Here is a 21,643-nt window from a genome sequence, read left to right as displayed (position 1 = left end):
CATTGATACTAATATAGCTCCCAAAAATGTTACTCCACTCTTCATTTCAGCAGGAACCAGAGTAAATATTCACTCCTCCAATTTCAATTTTCCAGAAATTACACAGGCCTTTCTATTCTACATATTTTCTCTACTAGTAAAAAAAGAAACCAGGGAAGATAAAGGGGTGTGGTTTCCATTTTAAACAGGAAAATTTATATAATGTAAAGTGCTTAATCCAATGGGTTGTTGGGATATTAATATTAAAATTTGATTAGGAGATGGAATTTTATTGACACCACTGGTTAGCAGATAGTTGGTTTAACGAAGTAAATAATCTGGTAAAAAACCTAACAAATTTATTTATGAAGACAGGAGGAAGAGAGCAATAAACAATTTATATGACAAAACCCCTGTATCAAACTATAGCGATTTAATGTCTAACTTCACCTTCAGTAGAGAGAAAAGGGTTTCTCATTTCTACTTACAATAGATACTAGACTTTTGTGAATAGTTATTTACTGACAATCAGTGGCTTTGTGTGCATATTTTCATACATACATATGTATGTGTATATATATGTATATACATTTATACACACACACACACAGAGCCAAGACAAAGCAGATTCACCTTCAGTCCAGCCTTTCAACAGTCTCCTCACAAGGAGCCCCATCTCTCATCCTCTGACACTCTTCATACATGTGTAAATAGAAACACAAAGCGTGGACTGCAACATCAGAACAATACACTTGTGTCGTCAATCATCTGCACTTGTTTTGCAGAGATGCAAATACCTTCATAAATAAGATTTTCTAAAGACCTAGGAAAAATTGCTCCACATTTCATGACCTTCTACTGTTTGTCTTGAAACCCTTCAGGTTTTCAGACTTCTAAGAGTTTTGTTTTTAATGTTAGTTCAAAATTGGGGCTGTCCTCCTTCAACAATGAGGATGAACCAATCTTAAATGTGACTTTGCTCAGGGGTTCATCTCCCTGCCACACACACTTCATTACACTAATTTGTTTTCCCATATTTTAGTTGAATGTACATATTCTTAGATCTGGTAGTATTTCTGTCATGAAAATTGACTGTGCTTTGAGCAAGAGGACCCTGATCCGTTATTTGAGATCTTTCATGTCCTCTCAGTCTAAAGGTTAATTACCACTACTGACACAGTTTCTAAGTACTGTTTGAAATAGCACAATACTCTACAGATGTATACAGCAAAACCCATAGCATTGCAACATGAAATAGCCCAAATTTAAACTAGCTGAGCTTAAAAATTTTTTTTGACTACTCTCATTTAGTGAAGTTTATAGACATTTACACATGTGCTGTACAACAGGGCATACTCCTAACGATGAGCTTTCGTGTGCTCAGCAAAGGAGAAAGGAGAATGTTTTTGCCCTTCAGTCAGCAGTCCCCTCTGAACACAAGAATAATGCATGACTTGGCCAGTCACTGTCACCAAGCAGTGATGTGTATGAACTGCAAAGAGCATTTTCATGTTTAAGATGAAATAATTTATTTTTAAATATTCAGCAGTCAGTGCCTTCTTCGTATTGTACTCACAAGGTCCCAAGTCACAGGCTGTGATTCCATGTTGCCAGGAAGGCTACTTCTCAGCAGTTGTAGTGTGAGCAGCAGCAGGAGGCTCAGAACAAGCATGTGAAATAAAGTGCATACGCCAGAGACAGCACAATGGCTGGTTTGCTAAGTGGCATGAAGCGCTTCACCCTGCAGGAGCCCTCAGATCTCCGCGCTGAGCAGCTGGGCTGCACTTTTCTCCTATCAATAATAATGATAAATAATAATAACAGAAGCAAAGTAGAAGGAAGCTCTGAGCTTGCAGGCTGCATCAGGTGGACTTTGTGCTCCTGCTTCCAAGTGCACAGGGATTACTTCGCCCACCTCTCCCCACACAACCTCCGCTTTCACAGGGCTGGCTGGGGGACTGAGATGCAGGACTACCCTGTATCCAGGCAACAGGCATCCCCGAGGCTCTGCAAACCTCTGCAGTGCAAAAGAGGAGAAGCTGAGACAGGTACCTCCCCAAACTTCATGGAGTGTGGGATAGAAGGAGCTTTTCCAGTTTTAAAAAATAAAGACAGGGAATAAAACAAGCTGCCAAACTACTTTCTGTCAATGAAAGCATGTTCCAAGGTCTCCATGGGGCTGCCTGCTTTCCCAGCAGTGCTCACTAGAAAGGTGCAAAACTTACTGTGACTTTCTCTTCTCTTTCTCAGTGCTCTGTATGTTCTCACCTAGGTACAACCCTTCCTACTGCAGGACTTTTCCAGATTTACCAGCTGCCTATAGGCAGCAGTCTTAATTCCTGGAGCCATTTTTGGCCAGGCAAAACCTACCAGTGTTATGATTAATGGACATACACCCACATAACCAGGCTTCAGAGATGGTTTGTGGGAAGAAAAGATCAGTTGAGAACAGGTGATTCATCAATCCTTATATTCACAAGAAGTTCTTCGTCAGTAAAGGGATAAACTTCTAGGCCCAGGGAGATATGTACACCGGCTCCAGTGGCATTCAGATTTCATACACATTGCCTTGGGCAGGTTTACTCATTTTGACTGTTCCACTCAATTTCCAGCTTCAGCTGATGTTGGCAGAGACTAGGACAGTCTGACGGAGATTTCATATTTGAGGAAAGACCAAAGAACACCTGAGCTAAGAAAGTTATAGACACAAATCTGGTCCCCAAACATCTTCCATTCTCAGATAATCTACAGGCCGCTGATATTCAAAACATGAACTGCAGAGGATGAAGTTATTTGACGAAGAACTGGAAATATGGTCATAGAGCTTCTGTAGTGTTCAGCTGCCTTCCAAACAATTCTTCAAGCTGCCATATGGACATTATGTAATTGCAAGATATACAGGGAAGAATGGTCATGAATAGAAGAAAAGTATGACAAATTTCTGCATGAAGATGCTCAGATCTAAACCAAAGAAACCTTGTGTCTAGGATGAAAAAGGGGTCACAATGGTCCTTTCCTACCTTACTTGATGCTGTGTCAGCACTGGAGGTTCTGAGCCATAAACATAATTTGTGACACAACAACACTGCACAGCAAACACAACAGGTAGCCTAACCTCTCTCATCATCACAGCACTAATACACTCTCCAGTCAGAATTTTTACTTTCATTCATCATGACCAGAAACATTAAACAAATACTACCTCCAGAGCTGTATGAAAAGATAAAATCAGGAGCACTCTTCAGAGTTTGGGAATTCTCATGACTCCTGCTGTAATCTCAACTCCCTGCACATACCTTCCTTCTCTCTTACCAACTTTTACAGTCTCGCTGTCTTGGCAAATAGCTTATTTTCCTTCTAGCACTGACAGCTGTTATTGTAGGACACAGCACAGTATAAAGTTACTCATTAAGGGAGGTAAAGAACTACCTCCCTTCAACTCCAGTTGAACTCTGGGGAAAAATAAGTACAGTTCATCTTTTCTCCTTTGTGAGCAATGACATGGAACATCAGAAAAGGGTGGCCTAAGTGTACGGTGTACAGATGTCTTCAAGGAGATTAATTCACGGCATGCAATTCCCATCCTTTGCAGTACAGGGAGTGTCTTCCCAGCCAGCTACACCAATTTTACAACAATTTGCTCAAGTCAGAAGGGTGAGGTGTGACCTGGGTACCAGCTGTCCTGGATTTCAATCTGAACTCACCCACTGATAGAGGAAGGGCAAAGTTTTTTATCTTTTAAATCAGACCAGCTTTTCCCCCAAAATTCTTACGCACATAAGGACTGTCCTGAATCACATAAATCTTTTTTACAGCTTTTCCCTTCCCAACATGTCCATGTTGCAACACTGCCTCAGCAAAAGCAAGAAGAGTTGCAGCAAAGAATCTGGAGGTATGGTAAGTGGAAAGACAGAAGAAGAATAGGCAAAGGGATAGTGCTATGGCACCACTGTAAAACTGAAGCACAGGGGTCCTTTCTGAGATAAGGTGTGCTCCAGACCAGAGGTGACAGCAAAGATCCAAGGGGACATCTTAATCTTGCGTTAGGAAACCACTGAGATCTCCAGAGCACACTTCAGCAAAGCACTACCACCACCGTCTTCTTCAGGACCTACAACTTAAAATACCCATTAAAGTGCTTTGGAGAAAGTAGCCCAGATGCTTTCACCCATTGCAAAACCAACTCTTCTGCCTGGTGCTATTTTGTGCAAATCGATCCCTCATTCAGAGATTAGAAACAAAATGAGCAGCACTGAAAGACACATCAGAAGAGCTCTGACTGAGAAGAAACCCAGAGCTATGCTGATTGATTAGTCCCAGAATGCCTTTCACCAAAGCAATAATGAAGTACGTGCCTGGGACAGCAGCCCTGAGCACTGCATGGAAACATTTGAAGAGCTTGCCTGCACCCACAGACCTCCCTGCCTGAGGAGCATATTTAAAACAGTTCTGCAAAGCACTATAGCCAGGGCCTGTCCTGAAAAAAACCCAAACATTGCCTTCCTTTCCATTCTCCTCCCCTTTAAATCAAGCTCAACCCCCAATTCTGGGAGCACCTCTACTATGTGTGTAATGGTATCTGTCCAACATTCTTCAGTAACAGAATCACTTGGGATGGGGAGGAGAGTGCTCCTCATCCTAGGCAGGCACATTACAAGGAATACAGGGAAGATAAACAATTCCCTTTGGAGGTTTCAAACAGAGTCTACTGCTGGTGCTGAAGGCAGTTATTTTAATCCTCAGCTGCAAGTCACTGGGACACAATAAAAGAAAATTAGGAAAGAAAACATTTAATGATAACAATGAGCATTCATGCCTTACTCCTTGACTTGCAGCTGAGAATATTCAGTAATTCAGAGGTGGATGAGAAAACAGGAATGGGAAATCCTAGAGCAGTGTCCCTGCCACTGAGAGTGGCAAAAGCAACTCATCAGCAGAAGGAAGAGTAATGTCCTAATCATCATTTTCCTGCCAGACAAACCCCAAACGCTTTCAAAAATGGGGCACAAAAGAGAAATTTTATATTAACAGAAAACAAACAAGCAAAAATTACTCTGCATTAGTATACCCAGAAAGAACATAGAAAGATGATCAAAAGATTATGTTGTTTGGATGACAAAAAGAAAAAAATAAAAAACCCAAACGAGATGGGAAGAATTGCTTCAGTTTGAACTGGTAGAGATTTCTTCTAAAACAAAAAGAAAAAAAAATACAAAGGTATTTCTTCACATTAATTCCCCAAACTTTTGTTTAATCTAAGATGAAATTTTATTTTTTTACATTTTCTAACTTAAAAGCACCAACTACCCCAAACAAAAACCCCAAAAAACCTTCTTCTTATAAAATGTTTGAGTCTAATTTTAATAGGAAAATGTATGTTTCATTTTTAGATGTTAAAAATATTAGCTTCGGCCTTTCTACACAAAAATACATTGCATTAAAAAATCTGGAAGTAAACATTTCAATGTTTACAAATATATATTTGTAATTGTATTGTATTTGTAATTGTATTTTTAATTTGTATGTTGTAAAATGTCTACGTACCCCTACTGTAGATTGAAACTATTTACTTAATTTTAACTTGATTTTATGAAGATGTACAGTCTCTGTAAAGGTTCTTGGATATAAAAGTTTGTGTAATTTTTGTCTTTCATAAAAATTGTCTACTACAGGGATGTGATCCACAGACTTGACATGCACAGCTGATTTTCTATTCACAGGAAAAGAACCATCAGGACACTAGACTTTTCATCAATTGTCATTACTACTGATCAACAGAAGAAACACATAGCAAAAGACCAAGATCCCAAGCAGCTCAGGCAGTAGCTTGAGATCAGCTTTGTACACTTAACACTCAGGACTATCGAGCATCCCTGGGGATTTATATTCATAGTCTTAAATATCTGGATTTACATTGAGCTGGTTTGGAGTTTTCCAAATGAGTTCTTTCTAACTACATCTTGTGGGGAAAAAAACCAAACAAACAAATCCACCAAAATATAAACCATTTCATCACTGCTTTTTAGAAGTCACCATCACTTATCCATGTTTCTGGAGGTGACTTGTGGAATACACACAACTTTATCCACCGTGTGGTCCTACTAAGTTTCCAGGAGAACCTGAGCTTTGCTGTACTGATCTTCAGGTATTTTAATCAACCATAAATTGTGTTCATGTGAGTAATCTATACTTACAGTCTTTGCTTTGAACACTGGCTTTTGGCAGAAGCACCCAGAACAGCAGAATGCCAGCTCCTGGTTCCAATCAGTTCAGAGAGACTTTGGCTTTCAGTGCTGCTACCAGATAATATACAGAACTGGGAGATGGAAAGGAAAATGGAAAAGCAAAGGTAGTCCTGGCAAATAATTACACTTTCCAGTAACGTGATCCATACATGAATCCAACTCACAGGCCAATAACTTGCGATAAACTTACAGCTCCATTCTGAGAGCTGAGCACTTTAGCATGGGGGGAAAAAAAGAACAAAACTCTTTCCTTCTTGTTAACTGAATCCTTGTGGGAGAAGTAAGTTAAAGTTGAGGATATTATTTTTAGCTTTCTTGGAATGTACTCTTGGATATACTTTGCAGCCAGAATTGTTATAAATGGTCCAGGTCAGTTTGAGGAGTCAGTGACAAATTCTGCCTTGCCAAACATGTCCTCTGTACTGCACTGGGTCCATCTTTCTCTTTCTAGGACCAGCAAGGGCTACTCAGACAGCAGTAAGAATGCCCAGGCCTGATAACCCTGCTGCAGAACATGGGGAAACCAGTGGGTTTGATAGCCACAAACTCTAATATCCTGTCATTAACAGTCATAGGGAAAAGTGCCAGAAGCAGTTCAAGGTGGCAATTACACAAAATCAGTTCACAGGGAAAGCTTCCTCCTACCCTCCGGGGCTCAGGGGCTGGCTCCTGCCATGCTGCAGGGAGCGGCTAAAGCCTGTTAAACCTCCTAGGTACTTGAAAAAGTCAAGACAGTGCTACAAGTCCATCTGAAAACTAGCACGTCATTAGTGATTGAACATTTGAAAATAAACCTTTCACAGATGATTAAAAAAGGAATTTTAGGTCGCTTAAACATATTTCTTTGAAATATATTTATACTTGCACATGCTGCTGGGGGTGTTGGTTTGCTCATACATGTGCTCTACTCCATGTTTTTGGGAAAGGAACAGCTGCAGACAGTCACATGTTCAGCTCAAGACCTCCATATGCTGGACACACTGGAAGCTAAAATACAAGCAGAGCACTACCATTATAACCCCTTCCATCTCATCCAGCCACAAAATGCCTGCATGTCCTCTCTACCTTGGCTCTCCTGACACTTGCTTCTGAGGAGAACAGCCCTGAATGTCCAGCACAAGCGTGTCAAAGGCTGCTTCTACTTTCTTATCTGCCAACAACTGTCAACAAATGTAATGTCTGCCAAGGATGCGACTCCCATCCATTAGAAGGTAACCGGAGCATGAGTCATCGTACAAAGGACAAGCCAGACATTAGATTATCATCACCACTATCTTTACTGTGCACAAGCCTGGCCAGCAGCTGACCTGTGTGCAGGCTTCTCTCTCAAAAAAACTCTCAAGATTTTGCACTAATTAAATGCATCAATGCAAGCAAGAAAGAAACCTCAGCTTTAAAATGGGTCAGGGCACTTGATAGTAATAATAACCTTTTTCATGCTCTGCAAGTTTAAAATCCAACTATTTTTCAATTTATTTTCTTTTTAATGTAAGACGCAGAGAATTTTTTTGATATGCAGTTTTACAAGCGAGGAAAGAGAATTTGTAGATTACTTCTTTCATTTTTACTTCTCTTCCCTGTTCCTGTTTTGTCACAGAAAGGAGGAACAACCGGGAAAAATATGAAGATAAACCCTTCTGAATTAAAACTTTTTTCATCATCAGACTTCTCTGAAAAGGAATGCAAAGTGCCACAAAGTTAGTTTCTACACAAAATAAAATACATTTCCTATAAGAAAAAGCTTATCAGCTGTTTTAGCATCTTTATATAGATGATGAAAGAAGGCAGAGAGGAATCAAGCTATTTCCCTCTGTCAGTATGCAGTCTAGGCACAGAGCTAATAATTGAATGCAAAATTCCCCAAACCCACTTCACTTCTTAGAGGGTAATACTATCCTTATTACCGATTTTAGTAATACCACCTTTCACTGATCCCAGCTCTTACTCATAAGCCCAAGAATAAAAGCTTCAAATACATGCACATATACCCCGCTTATGTATCTGTTTCCTGAGAAATCTCTACAGTGAGAGAACAGTTCCAGCAGCTTTTGAACTAAGTTCCCAGCTTCACTCAATAATTTTCAAAATGCACAAATCAAAAGTAAAGGTACTTTTGTATGTCTCAAAATAAGCAATGCAAAGCCTTCACTCCCATTCTCAGTGACACCCTATCTCAGCCACTCCGCCCAGGATGTGGCACAGCAATGAAAGGCAGTTCTGCTTTCCTGTCCTGTCACATTGGGTAAACCTCATTGTCCCTTGACAAAGCACTTTATCCATGATAGAGTTAGTCAAAAAAGCTTTCAATTACTCAGTAGTGTTAGATCTAAGTGACAGGAACTGTTAGAAATATATTTCTAATGACAATTTCCTTCTCCATCATGATCGTTTCCATGTTACACAAGCTCCCAGCTTCTTAGGGAAACAGGCACAGCCCAAACCAGTCTGCACATGCACTACAGTTAGCATCAGAAGGATTAGCTTCAAGTCTCTGGAGCAATACCTCTGAGTAGATCAATCCACTGCTGGCAGAATCAGCTCTAGCAACATTTGGGTTCCTCTAGGGCGATCAGAGATAGAAGTGGCAAACACGTGCCACACTGTCAGCAGCCACTTACAGCCTGATGAGCACCTCTTGCAGCAGAAGAGCGGAAACCTCCCGCTACCCCAGCTGAGATCCCAAGCTCTGCTCCTCAGAGAAGGTGCTCAGGATGCATGGCTGACCTGGCACTCACCCGTGGCGTTCCTCTGTCCCTCGTTAGCACTACCACAACAAACGTCGGCCACTGCAGCTCCTGGGACAGTTAAAATGTGAGGAGGCTTCAACCAAAACATGTGGCCTGGGAATTTGCAGGGAGCTTGGAACAACGGCTGCTGGGCCAGGAGCATGCCATTTATCTGTGCAGTGCTAACTCAGATGTCCCATGCCAGCCATGTACATGTCAAAAGTCATTTGCTGCTTCACTGGTAATTTGAGAACCGAGAACATGGGGCATCGCATCGTTCCACACCACTCGCTGTCATATCTCCTCTTGATGCCACAGTGGACAGCATTTAGGAAGCACCAAATTACCTTTCATGAAGAAAAAGCTACATGAGCGTATTCCCCTGCTATACTGGTGCCAGCTCAAGCCCAGAAGGCTTCCCCAGTTTTATCTCTAGCATAATTACAATTTATCATAGAGTAAGATTCTCTTGGAGACTAATTTTGTAGGCATTTGAGAGTAGCACATCTTCTCCAAGCAATTTAATTCACAGTCAAAAGAAAAATTAAAGAAAATTAGAACTTTCTCAGTACAATATCAGATTCTTTTGGTCAATGCAGCCTCCATTTACAGGCTTATTTAAAAAACACCAAACCTTTAAAAAGTCCTTACTCCATTCTCACAAAATTGCAGCTTCTTTAAAATTTGTCAAACTGTTAAACATTTTAATAAGGAAAAAAATGTATATTGTCAATGCACACACAGATAATCATCATAATAATATTGAACTATTAATATTCTGCCCAAAACTTTGTTTATAAAAAGTACTTTCCCTTTTTCCACTTCTGTAATCACACCTCAGCATAACACAGATTGAATATTGTGACATGATTGTGGTAAATGAACCTCAAAATTTGTTGCTTCTTCTTTCTAAGAAGGAACTGGGTTTTTTGTACTCTAATTTTTAACAAGTTTGCAGCACTATCAGTCGTTGAACAGATTTTTATGGGGACAATCAGAAGAGCATCACAAGGAAACAGAAATGATGGCAAGCATAGAAAGCACAACTAAAAATTGCATCCCAACTGAAGAGGCTACAAGAGGATACAAAAGAGTGCCCAAATCATATGCTCACATGCACAACACACACTCATTCCTCTCCAAGACTTAGGTTTTTCCCAGCTTCCAAACCTATGCCTTTCCCTCTCCAGGCTCTGCCCCAGCTTTCTGGAGTCAGGGGATTCAGCCTTTATTGGGCTCATACTGCTCCAGCTGTTCCTTTGTAGAAGTCGCTAAGTGGATGTGTTTGAATTTCAGACTTATTTCAAAAAAGCGGGCAATTTCTGTTCATCAACAAGTGACAGTTGCACCAGGAAAATATCCCAAACTTCAGGAGTTCTTTTTCTGAGCTGATGCATGTTTAGAGTGACCCCTGCTACCCACAGGACTTCAGCCCCCAAAATACTGCTGCTCACAGCCTCGCCTCCTGCAGGCTCATCTGCCTGCTGGGATAATTGGGCTGTGGTCATCCCCAGCAGTGGGCTTGGTCATTCCACAGAGCAGAGGAAGCCGCTGGCCAAACTGCTGCATGCCATTCCCTCAGCACTTCAGCTGCAAAATACATGCATAGAAGGTAGATTGTGAATGAAAAGGGACACAGAGGGGTGCTCTGTGCCTCTGTCCCATCTGAGCATCCTCTTAAGCAAGAAAAAAAAGGTGAGATAATAAACATCATTATTACTCGTTATTACTGAGTTCAAGATGCAGGAAAATGCGATATCCTCTCCTCCTGTCATAGTAGCTGCACCTCATCATTTGCCATTTTGCTGTTTTGCCTCATCACCTGTACTGAGCTAACAGAGACAAAAAAACTCTTCTGCACAGCCCAAGATGCTATACCATGTGTACCATGGGCTACCACTTTCATTTTGCCTAGAGCTTGCATCAAAACAGAACAACTTTCAGCGAGGGGAGAAGAAAAAGCAACAGTAAGAAATCAATTTTTAGAAAGAATGTAACATTATGCCATTTTCCTTATATGGCCACTGGTATCGCATGTGGAGACACAAACAATAGCTAGCTTGGCAGGGGGTGGAGTAAGAAGACCTGGAGGGGGGAAAAAAAAAATATATTTATTTATTTATTTATTTATTTATTTAAAAATCCCTGCTGGTCCTCACCCTCCATTTCCTCTTGGATTTCTTTGTGACTGCACTGAAAGGGGTCAATAGCTCCCAGCTTGAGAAATGCAGCTTTTGAAAGGACTATCACCAGCTGTATCTGTACTTAAAGCATGCCTTTTAATTCACGGCCCCCCAGCTAATGCAAAGCTTTTAAAAAAGTGAGCAGCAAGATAAATTTTCAGGGTAAAGAGAAAGCGAAGGGGAGAGGAGAAACAGTGCCTATCTGCCTTGGGCTTACTGACACTTTCACTGGAATAAAGCTTGACTGGCAAAGCAGGGACAGGGAACATAAGCTGCAGATGATCCAGAGTGCTATAGATCATTACCCCTGGCTTTAGTCTCCACCTCCACATCCTTTAAAGTACATTATGAAACCACATGAAGCAGCCAAGCACCAAAGTGGAGAAGAGTTTCAAATTATTAAAAAACAATGGGAAAATTAGCACAGGACTCAGTCAGCATATCAAAGCTTTGCAATCTTCAGTGTTTAAGAATTTTGTATCTGACAAACACAGGCAACTTAGCCAAATAAGCTTAATTAACTTATCTTGATAATGAAAGACTGGACCGGCAACTAAGAATATATTTAGGCTTTCTGTTTGAAGAAATACTCCAGAAAAGCTATGGCATGTTAGAGCCAGCATTTATTGAGAGGGAGGAGGAGCAGGATTGTAACCTCCTCCTTTGGTGCCAAAGGACAGAGTCCGTGTGGAAGACTGGCACATGCACAGTTTTTCAGGACCTCCAGGCTCCATTTCACATTCAAGCCTCATTCAAACATCCAATGGCAATTATATTGCAGTTGCTTTCTGTATTAGGTTGTTGTTTTTAATTCACTTTGGAAGTGGATGAATCCATATATCCATGCAAGGAATTCGTACAGCTCAGCTGTTGCTGTACTCTCCAGGTGTAACCTGGTCATCTGCATTCCGGCATTCATCTGCTTTAGAAACTAATTCTCCCTAATAAAACTTTTCCAAATCTGAGAAAAAAACCCAGATGAAATGTCACAGAAAGATGCTCTATTTTGTATTAACTAAATACAACCAGCTATGATTTTCCAGTTCAAATTTATTTGATTTTATCTGATTATTTAACTGGAGTCTTCCAGTAAACATTAGAAGAAGCCCACAGCATTCACCTCAGACAAGCCTGAAATTCACAGATGGAAAGGTGCAGTGGTACCTCCAGCAGCACCACACACAGCAAAAAGGTATTTCATCCTAACAAATTGTCTGGGAGAAAAGCCAAGGAGACCAGGGAATGCTCCAGAAGCACAGAAGTAAATTGCCTCTTCAAGTCTCTAGCACAGGCGGCATATGACTTCACATTTCACTTTAGTTCCCAATCATACTATCTTTCTCACAGGCATTCAAATACATTAGTCTGTGCCTTATCAGATCCTGAATTACAATTGTAGAAAAGCTCCTAAGTCTGAGAAATGTAGTTTAGAGACATTTATGGGGCTGTAATGAGTACTGACAGATAAGCCACACTCATGCAAACACGCTTGCAACTGATGTCTGGTTTAACACAATACAGCCCTAAGCCTTCATAATACAGCATAGGAAACAGAATCCTCCCATCACCTACTACTAATTGCATCTGCAGCGGTCAGGGGTTGAAAGAGAAGTAAGCAGATTAATTCTATTAGTCTGTGCAATAGTATCCCAGGAGGACAAGGGAAAATCCCATCATTTAAATCAGGACTGGTAGACGCTGCTGGGAACGATGTTACATACTAGTAGGGGATTAAGAGTTTGGACTAAAGGGCCTCATTTTTTCTAGATCTGGTTTCCATGAGTCATAGCAATTGGAACTGCAAGGCTTTTGTGTTTGTTGTTTTTTCACTTATGGATGACCTGATACATCTTTCTCAGTTGAAAACAACATTATTAAATTAATTTCTTACTAAACCCCTTCTCCACAACATGCATGCCTTTATTCCTCTTTCTTAAATAGTTTTCTGTTTAATTTAAGGTATTTCCAATACAAAATTATTTTAGAACACAAGATCTCAGTATTGGTTTATTAATTCCTCGTATACAACATTTTTCTTTTTTCAGCATACTCCTCCCATGCTTTTAACCTATATTTATCTCAACCATATGGACAGTCTTGATCCTCTGAAAGTACGTTTTTGCTGAGAAATGTTCCCCATGCTGTAAATACATTGTAAGGTTACATCCCTATAGACATGGCAGGCAATGGTGGCTAAGTCCCTCTTGATCCAAATGAATGGAAAAAGTAATTTGCTCAATCCAGTGCAGGTGAGCTGGAGTATCAGAAGCACTGTCTGCTTTACCTGTGTGCTGCTTTGAGGGGGCAGACTTTCAGGAAAATACTTGTTCTCCTCAAGAAGTCAGGATGTACTGAATATGCATCGGACAGGATCCTCGCTTCAGGTCTCTAGCACTGTGATCGAGGCTGGTCAACCTGTCAGAAACAGGAAGAAAAATACATAAGACACATACTGGACCTGAGGAGAAGACTGCCACCTTGTTTTACTTCCTTCTACTTAGGCAAAGACTAACTCTTTCTTGTACACCTGAAGGAAATGAGGGAAAACATCTCTCAGTGACCGTGAAGACCCTTTCAAGGTCAGGACTAAAGGCAAAATCTTCTTCTTTAGCTTTCAGTTCATTAGGCTGACCAGAAAAGGGCTTTGACCAAAAGGCAGGAGGAGGACAGGACTATTTCCAGTAGAATAAGAAAGAATGAACAGAGTTGCTCTGCATCTTCCCTTCTTGCTCCTCTGCACAGCAGAGGAGATTCATGCCTAGGAAGAGGTGCTGTGAGTCCCCAAAAGGCAAGTTCCAGAACAGAGGATGGAGTAGTGTGTGACAAAACATAGATAGTTAAGTGTTTAACACAGACACACACAGACACAGACACACACACACAGACACACACACACAGACACACACACACTTTCTGTATTGTAGGCAGCAAACGCACACATCTGTTCACCTACTGGAGAGATGTTAAAGTACCACTTACTCTGAATGGAGGGAGCCAGAAACGATTGAGGATGTAAAAGAAGACAAGGTGATGGAGCTAAGAGGCAGGTAAGGGTGAGAGGAGGACACTAACTGGTGTTCAAGGGGTGAAAACAATAAGGCAAGTGAAAGAAGCTTGCCTAAATGAGAGCCTGCAGAAAGGCACAAAAGGCCAGTGGGAGAGGAGAAGGGATCATGCCAGATTGTGTCTGTTTTCTCCTTGCAGAAATCAGCCAGACACGGGGCACAGAGGTGGAGCCATCACTTTAACTGAGCAATCGTTCCATAACAGCTCCTCTCTGGAGAGCAGCAGCGAGTCTGGATCTCATTCTCCCTGACAGCTTCAGTTCAGATATGAAGGTGGCGCCATGTAAATCCATTTCATGATACTAATTCTCTCTTCTCTAGTCTACTTTGTTGCTTTGCTTTCTTTTGAAGCCCAAATCCTCTGCCCTGCCCAGCCACTTCAGATCTCAGGGCCAATACCAACTGTCCAAATGAAACACCAGATAGCATCTCTGACCCCTCTGCATCACACAATGCTTAGCACCTCCTTCAGGATAAAGATGAAAAGCTGGGAGAGAAGGTCTTGTCGCAGAAACTCCACCCAGCAGCACCATAAGACACTGAGACAGGGCTGCAGCAGCACATGTCAAGCTCCCCTTCTCTGTCATGTTGTCTGAAGATGACAGCCATACTGAGCTGAACTGCCATTTGTCAATCCAGGGATTACAAAGCCACCTACAAGCCAGCTGGAAAGTGCTAATGTCACATCAGACCACATGAAAGGAAATGCCTCCCACGCACAGGGTACCAACCCTCTGTCATCAGCTCCCTGCTCCCCAGGGCAGAGGTGTTATTTCACACTTCCCCAGGATAAGAGAGAGGGATTAGTGGGAACACAGGGGCATTGGTGAGGAATGCTCTGCACCCTGGACATTCATCTGACTTGCAATAGAGGGGCAGCACCGTCTAGTGAGCAAAGCAAGGGCCCACCAAACGGTACTTGGGCAGATGTTCTCCCTGCCTGTGTCTCCATTGGACTCTTTCAGCACTTTCAGCTGTGGTTCATCCTCCCAGGGGTGTTTGTTTACAAAACCCTGCTCTGTACAACCTGGCATTTCAAATACACACATACCAGCCACATCCTGGCTTCTTTGAAGGGGTAGGACAAATATTTGAGAGGTGCAAGTGCTTGTATGTAGAAAATGCACATCCATACACTTCTACACAGGATAAAGTGCCTGCTGCCTAACAAAAATATATTCTATTGAAATTCCCAGCCTTTGAAGACAGTGAGGGGAAAAAAGTTTATTCAAGTTTGTAAAGTGATCTGAAACCACAACATGGAAAGTGTCACAGGCAGGCATACAAAATTTTCATCAAAATTTTGATTCAATGGTGTCTTTAGCAGCAATTTTCCCTTTCCATGATGGAAGAAAAGTCCTGTCCATGTAGGCAAACCCCATTCATCCCCTATTACTATTCCAGCTGATGTACCTCTGTGATCAGAAGCAGAGGGCTCTAATATACTTAGGGTCACTAATAATGTATTTTGTTTTCTGCGTGTGCTTGCTCAGATGAGGGATTTCAATCATCTCTATTCAAGGAGCATTAAGAAACATAAGATACATCAGGTCATATAAATCCTCCTCTCCAGTGGAGGATCATGCCTCTCCTCTCTCCCCTGTTTTGTTTATATGTAATCCAATTGAAAGTGTCCCAGGCAGCAGGAATATTCTCCTTTCTCTCAGCAGACTCCAGAAAAGTCTGATAGAGACCTGTCTTAAAAACTTGTTGCATGCAGAAAATGTCTGTCTGGTTTGTTTTTTCTAGAAAATATGATTCCTTAGTATCTCACCAGAGCAGAAGCAGTAGCATGTGAGAAATGTGAATAGAGAAAACAAAAAGCAGACTTCCTCTCCAAGACCGACGCAGAGGGACGGAGATGGACAGCAGCACTAGAGGATCCAACACTCCTCTAGCCTGCAGTTGAATTTTCACTAGAGGAGTAGGCCCAATGGACTATGCATCATCTGAGTTCAATACATTTTTAATATGAAAACAAAAAAAAACAAAAGCCTAATGTGAAATTTCTCCTAATTGTTCCCCCAGTCTTACATTCTCTCTAATCAGTGCTGGCTGCTGTTAGAGACAAGACCCTGGATTAGACATGACCTGACCTGGACTAGCAGCTCACGGGTGCTGCTCCCACAGCACTGCACTGAGCCCCACACCCTTGGGGCTTTAGATTCTGTGGCTCCTGAGTTTAAGGGGCGCAATTCACTCTACTGGAATTTAGTTTCTAAAAAAAATGTTTCTTTTAAATCCAACCCTCATCACAGCTTTCTCCCCACCTCAGTGTTTCTGTGCTTTGGTGCCCCAGTGGTGGTATATTTTGCAAATGACATTTTTTTCCTCCTTGTATACTTGTGCAACCACACACATGGGTTGTATAAAGCCACTTAATCAAGCATAAGCAACAAGAGTTTGCACTACATACTGACACAGACATCAGGAGGAACACAAAGCATTCCTGTTTAACATTTTATGCACCAGAAACAACACCAAAACAGATGTAAAGCAAGCCAATTCCTCATTACTTAACACAACACGAATCTTTGTGCATTAAATACAAGTGAAAGGGAGCTGTGGAGTTGGCATTAACTTGACAGATGTTGAGATGAGCTGCACCAGAACTGAGTATCTCAGCCTGAAACAGTGCATGTTAAAAAGGCGTCTGCTTATTGTTTGAAATGTGTATTTATTTACATAGACAGCTTGCTGACATGCTGAAAGGTTGGGGAGGGTGGTGTAGGCTGGCATTTTAAACTCTCAGCAGGCATTCAACAAGTGGTTTGTTATCCTTTGGTCATGCCACAAGCTTCCATTTTATTGCTGAGTGGTGGCAAAAGGGGGAGCAGAGAAGTAACCAGGATCCCCTCCACTGTGCAGACTTAACTCCCCTCCAGAAGCTTGCCCTTAGCACACAAGGCAGCGTTTCCAAGCTCAGCCTTCACAAGCATGTTGCCTCTAGGACTAACCCTTCAATTTCTGGGGCCTTTGATACAGACATGAGAAGAGTCTCTAAAAAGCAAGTCAAGCACAGCTCCTTGTGCATAAAAAGAGATCTTTTTTAACAAGAAAGGAAATTAATTAAGTGGGTAAAATCCCACAGGTTGGAACAGCAGCTGAGGAATTATCTTTCTATCAGGTTGGTAATGAGGACTAAAAAACCTCACACAAACATTAACAGCTTCAGATGGGCTCATTGGCATTTCAGATCAGATGTGAGATTTGGCATTCCCAGGTGCACCAGATGCAACTCCAGTTACAGACCAGACTACGGGCAAAATGCATTTTGCCCTGCTGAACAGTCTTGTCACAATGTCTGAAAATTAAAGGTACATATCTATCTACACGATACATTTTTCCCACAGAAATTATGCCCAGGGAGAATGTAGGTCACAACATCTAATGCCTCAGGTTGATCTGACTCACCTCTGAAACCTGAGTTTAGATGTATCAGTGTGTGTGAGATTTCTTCAACGTGCTTTGGAGAACAGACAGCACACATCTGGGTGCACATCAAATGACATGATCAGACACTGGCCAAATCCACCTCCTCTTACACTATTGGATTCATAGAATTGTCGGATATGCTGAGTTTGGCAGGGACCAATCAGAATCACGGAGTTCAACTCCTGGCCTCATGCAGGACATCTCAAGAGTCAAATTGTATGCCTGAGAGTGTTGTCCAAATGTTTCTTGAACGCTGTCAGGTTTGTGCTGTGACCATTTCCCTCAGGAGCCTGTTCCAGTGCCCTACCACCCTTTCCTAATATCCAGCCTAAACCTCCCCTAACTCAGTTTCATGCTGTGTCCTTGGGTCCTGCCCCTGGCCACAAGAGAAAAGAGCCCCTCCATTTCTCCTTGTGAGGAATGAGGTTTCCTCTCAGTCTCTTCTCCAGGCTGAACAGACCAAGTGACCTCAGCTGCTCCTCATATGGCTTTCCCTCCAGACCCTTCATTGTTGTAGCCCTCCTTTGAAAAACCTATAATAGTTTCATGTCTTTCTTATATTGCGGCTCCCAAAACTGCACACAGGATTGCAGCTGAGGCCCTCCCCATGCAGAGCAGAGCGGCACAATCCCCTCCCTTGCCCAGCTGGTGATGCTGGGCCTGATGCACCCCTGGACATGCTTGGTCTTCCTGGCTGCCAGGGCACTGCTGACTCATAATTCACTTGTAGTCAACCAGGACCCCCAGGGCCCTTTCCTGTGGCACTGCTCTCTGGCCTTTTGTTCCCCAGTCTGTCCACACAACCAGGTTTGCCCCATCCCCGGTGCAGAATCAGGCACCTGCCCTTGTAAAATGTCATATGGTTGGTGAATGCCCATCTAACCTGTCAGGTCTCTCTACAGGGCCTCTCTGCCTTCAAGGGATTTGACAGCTCCTCCCAATTTAATGTTGTTGATAGACTTACTTAGTATTCTTCCAAGTCCTGCATTCAAGTTGTTAATGAAGATGTTGAGAACTGGGCCAGGGATGGAGCCCTGACGAACCCCACCAATGACCAAATGCCAGTCTGATGTCACCCTATTCCCTATAAGTCTTGGTACCTGACCTGTGAGAGCCAGTTTCTCACCCATTGTAGGATGTCTTTATCCAGCTGAGTGCTGGACATTTTGTCTAGAAGGACACTGTGAGAGACAGTATCAAAAGCTTTGCTGAAGTCCAAAAAGATTACATCTATTGTCTTTCCTAGATCAGCTGGGTTGGTTACTGTGTCGTAAAAGGAAATGAGGTTTGACAAGCACCACTTTCCCCTCATGAAGCCGTGCTGGCTGTGACCAGTGACTGTGTTGTCCTCCAGGAGTTTCCACACCAACACTGCTGGCTGCTTAGCTGTTAACACTCACAATTACTACTTAATGCTAAAAAAAAATACAGGTTTTTTTCCCCCATACCCTGAAATGGAAAAACTACCTGATCTAGGACCAATGACAAGAATATCAATCACATTCATGGTAACCACTGCAATAGAGGATCCTACCACAAAGAAGCCACATGGCCTACTGAGCACCATGCTGAACTGTGACAAACTATTCAAAGTTTCATTTCAGAAATACTTTAACTTCCCTGGCAACTAAGGCAGAGGAATTTGTCCCCTTCCCCCAAAAAGAGAAAGGAAAAAAAGGAACTACTGGCCATCTTTCCCCAACATGCCTTTGCACATCTTCCTGCCCCTTTGTTCCTGTTCATATCACAAGGGTCCCTAGAGTCCTGCAGAACCCAGCTTCTTACTATGTGCAGCATAAAAGAGCTCCCTGCCCAATAAGCTAGCTGACTAAACAAATAAAAAGCAGGGAAAAAATAGTATTTCCCTTGTTACAGATGGGAAGCAGAAATCCAGAGAGATATTGGTGGTAAAGAACAGGCAAGAACCGAGTGAATGAACTGGGAAGAGAACATCTTCAGTCTCCAGTTTATTCCTCCAGTGTGAAGATCACTGTTTCTTCCTTTCTTCTCCTGTTTTTCCCTGACACTTGCTCCTTTTACAGCTTGTAAAGTTCATCCTTAAAAGCAGAGTTGATAGGCTACTGATGCTTCTCATTTTCATGGGGAGGAGATTTAGGAATTCTGATGCAAATAAGCACAAGGAATTCTTAGCTGGCACCCAAATATTGCCTCAAGGAGGCCAAATGCCCACTGTTTCAATGAACAAGTTCTGGCAGGTGCTGTTTTGTGAAGTTTTTTAATATACCTAATCATGGGGCCTTCAACTCACTAACTCAGAGCCACTTTAGTGCAGGTACTTCCAAGGTAGATGTTTCATATATTACCCATGTGTTATCAGTCAATACACATGACAACCCTACCAGATGAAGAAATTATTTTGAAATTGCACGGAAATGAAAGATACCTCTTTCAAATGTTTCAGTAATTAGCCAGACTTTCCAAAAGCTAAGGATAATGGAGTGTTTCCTCCATTATCTGCCTCCATGTCTGCCTTTCATTAATTCAAATGCCCTCTGTGCCCTAAACCTGTTGGAAGAAGAAACCAATTGCACTTCTGAGCAATAGGATTAAATTACCTGCCCCAAGGAAGAAGGTTGTCTAACAGAAGCATTTGCAATATTAATAGCTACTTCAAATAATTTTAAATCATCATTTAACAACCATCACTACTTCCTCAGTTTTTCTTGAGTTTGAAATATCTGTAGTGCATAAACAACAGTCAATCTAACTGTTTTTCAAGTTATTTTTTTCTTGTTTGACTCAGAAATGATGCTTTCTGTCAGCCTGAATTGTTAATTTAAGTTTGCTATTGCTGCTCTCTCCTCTTTCCTTGAATAAAGGGCTGGCTGATCCCTGGGATAATGCAGCACAGCACTTGGGTTTTCACACTCAAGCTGTCACTCTATTAGCTCTGACAATCTGGCAGTTTTCTATCCTACTTTTTAAAGGCTCTCATCTATCTCTTGTAGCTTTTTCCTCAGATTCACCTGAGAAGGCACATTGACAATTTTGGACAGGATGTTCCCAGAATTACAGAAGCATCTAAGGGAAGAAAAAACCCAGACATTCAAGGCAGCAGACACTGTATGTGCAGCAGGGGATAATGTCTATGATAGCAATTCAAACATCTGCTGGTAATGAGGTTAGTTTGGAAAGGCTTTGATTCCTGCCTAGGGAATTTAGTGTCGTTTGCTTGCTCTATAAGAATGCCACGGGCTTCCTCATGCAGTGTTAGATCCAAATATACTTTCATATATTACAGAGTTTTATGTATAATACATGTGTGTGTGATTCAGGTCCTTCAAAAGATTTCCCAGTGAAAAAGCTAATACAGAATGGAGCACTTCACGGAGTTGTATAGTTCTTCAACTCTCCTTTGGAATTCGTCATTAGTTCTGCATAACTGATATCTCTGTTTTATCTTCTTCAGATCCCCTTTCTTTAAACAAACTCCAGATTCCCCCACCCCCCAAAAAATGTCTCCTAAGTCCTGATTGTTTTTCTTGAAACACACAATAATTTTAAAGGGCTTAACAGGAGTATTTCAAGAGGAAAAAGCACACAAAACCCAATAATCAAGTGATAAAGGCCAAAGAGAAAGCCACAGTGAGTTATGGAAAAGGACAAGCAATGCTGTTCCATTATCCTCTTGAAATGAAGAGTTAAACCTTGCAAAATTCCAATCCAGTGCCTGCTACTCCACCTAAATCCTCCTGACCACAGTAACAAAGCCATTATATAGTGCATATCTTGGCATTTTCATCATGCTCCGAACATCTAGCACATGGTTCAAAGGTTTTGGTCCTTCAAAGTAATAAAACTTGTGATGAGCACATGAAATCAAATTGCTAGATGTGAAGGGAAAAGAAAGTTGATTTTCTAAGACATGGAGGAAACCACTCTCCCACCTCAAATCCTTTTCTGTACTCCCCCCTGAGTGGGTCAGGTCACCTTGCCCATATGTTACATCATTTCTGTATCACTTCAGTGTCCAACATTTTGCTGTTCTT

At 41.8% G+C, this 21,643-nt stretch overlaps 1 protein-coding gene across 4 annotated transcripts in view; it reads right to left on the bottom strand.

Annotated features, from left to right (window-relative positions):
- TSPAN18 (tetraspanin 18) overlaps nt 1–21,643 on the bottom strand; it is a 120,731-nt gene that overhangs the window by 46,085 nt on the left and 53,003 nt on the right. For all 4 annotated transcript variants that reach the window (XM_066187897.1, XM_066187898.1, XM_066187900.1 and 1 more), the window contains exon 2: nt 13,418–13,548. The gene's annotated coding sequence lies outside the window, so the exon portion shown is untranslated. The remainder of the gene's footprint in view (nt 1–13,417; nt 13,549–21,643) is intronic.

Source organism: Chamaea fasciata, unplaced genomic scaffold (genome assembly GCF_029207755.1).
Source record: "Chamaea fasciata isolate MVZ Bird 193981 ecotype frontalis unplaced genomic scaffold, bChaFas1.0.hap1 SCAF_7, whole genome shotgun sequence".
Taxonomy (NCBI): Eukaryota; Metazoa; Chordata; class Aves; order Passeriformes; family Sylviidae; genus Chamaea; species Chamaea fasciata.
Note: the sequence above shows the minus strand (reverse complement) of the source record. Positions and strands in the feature narration are given on the sequence as shown.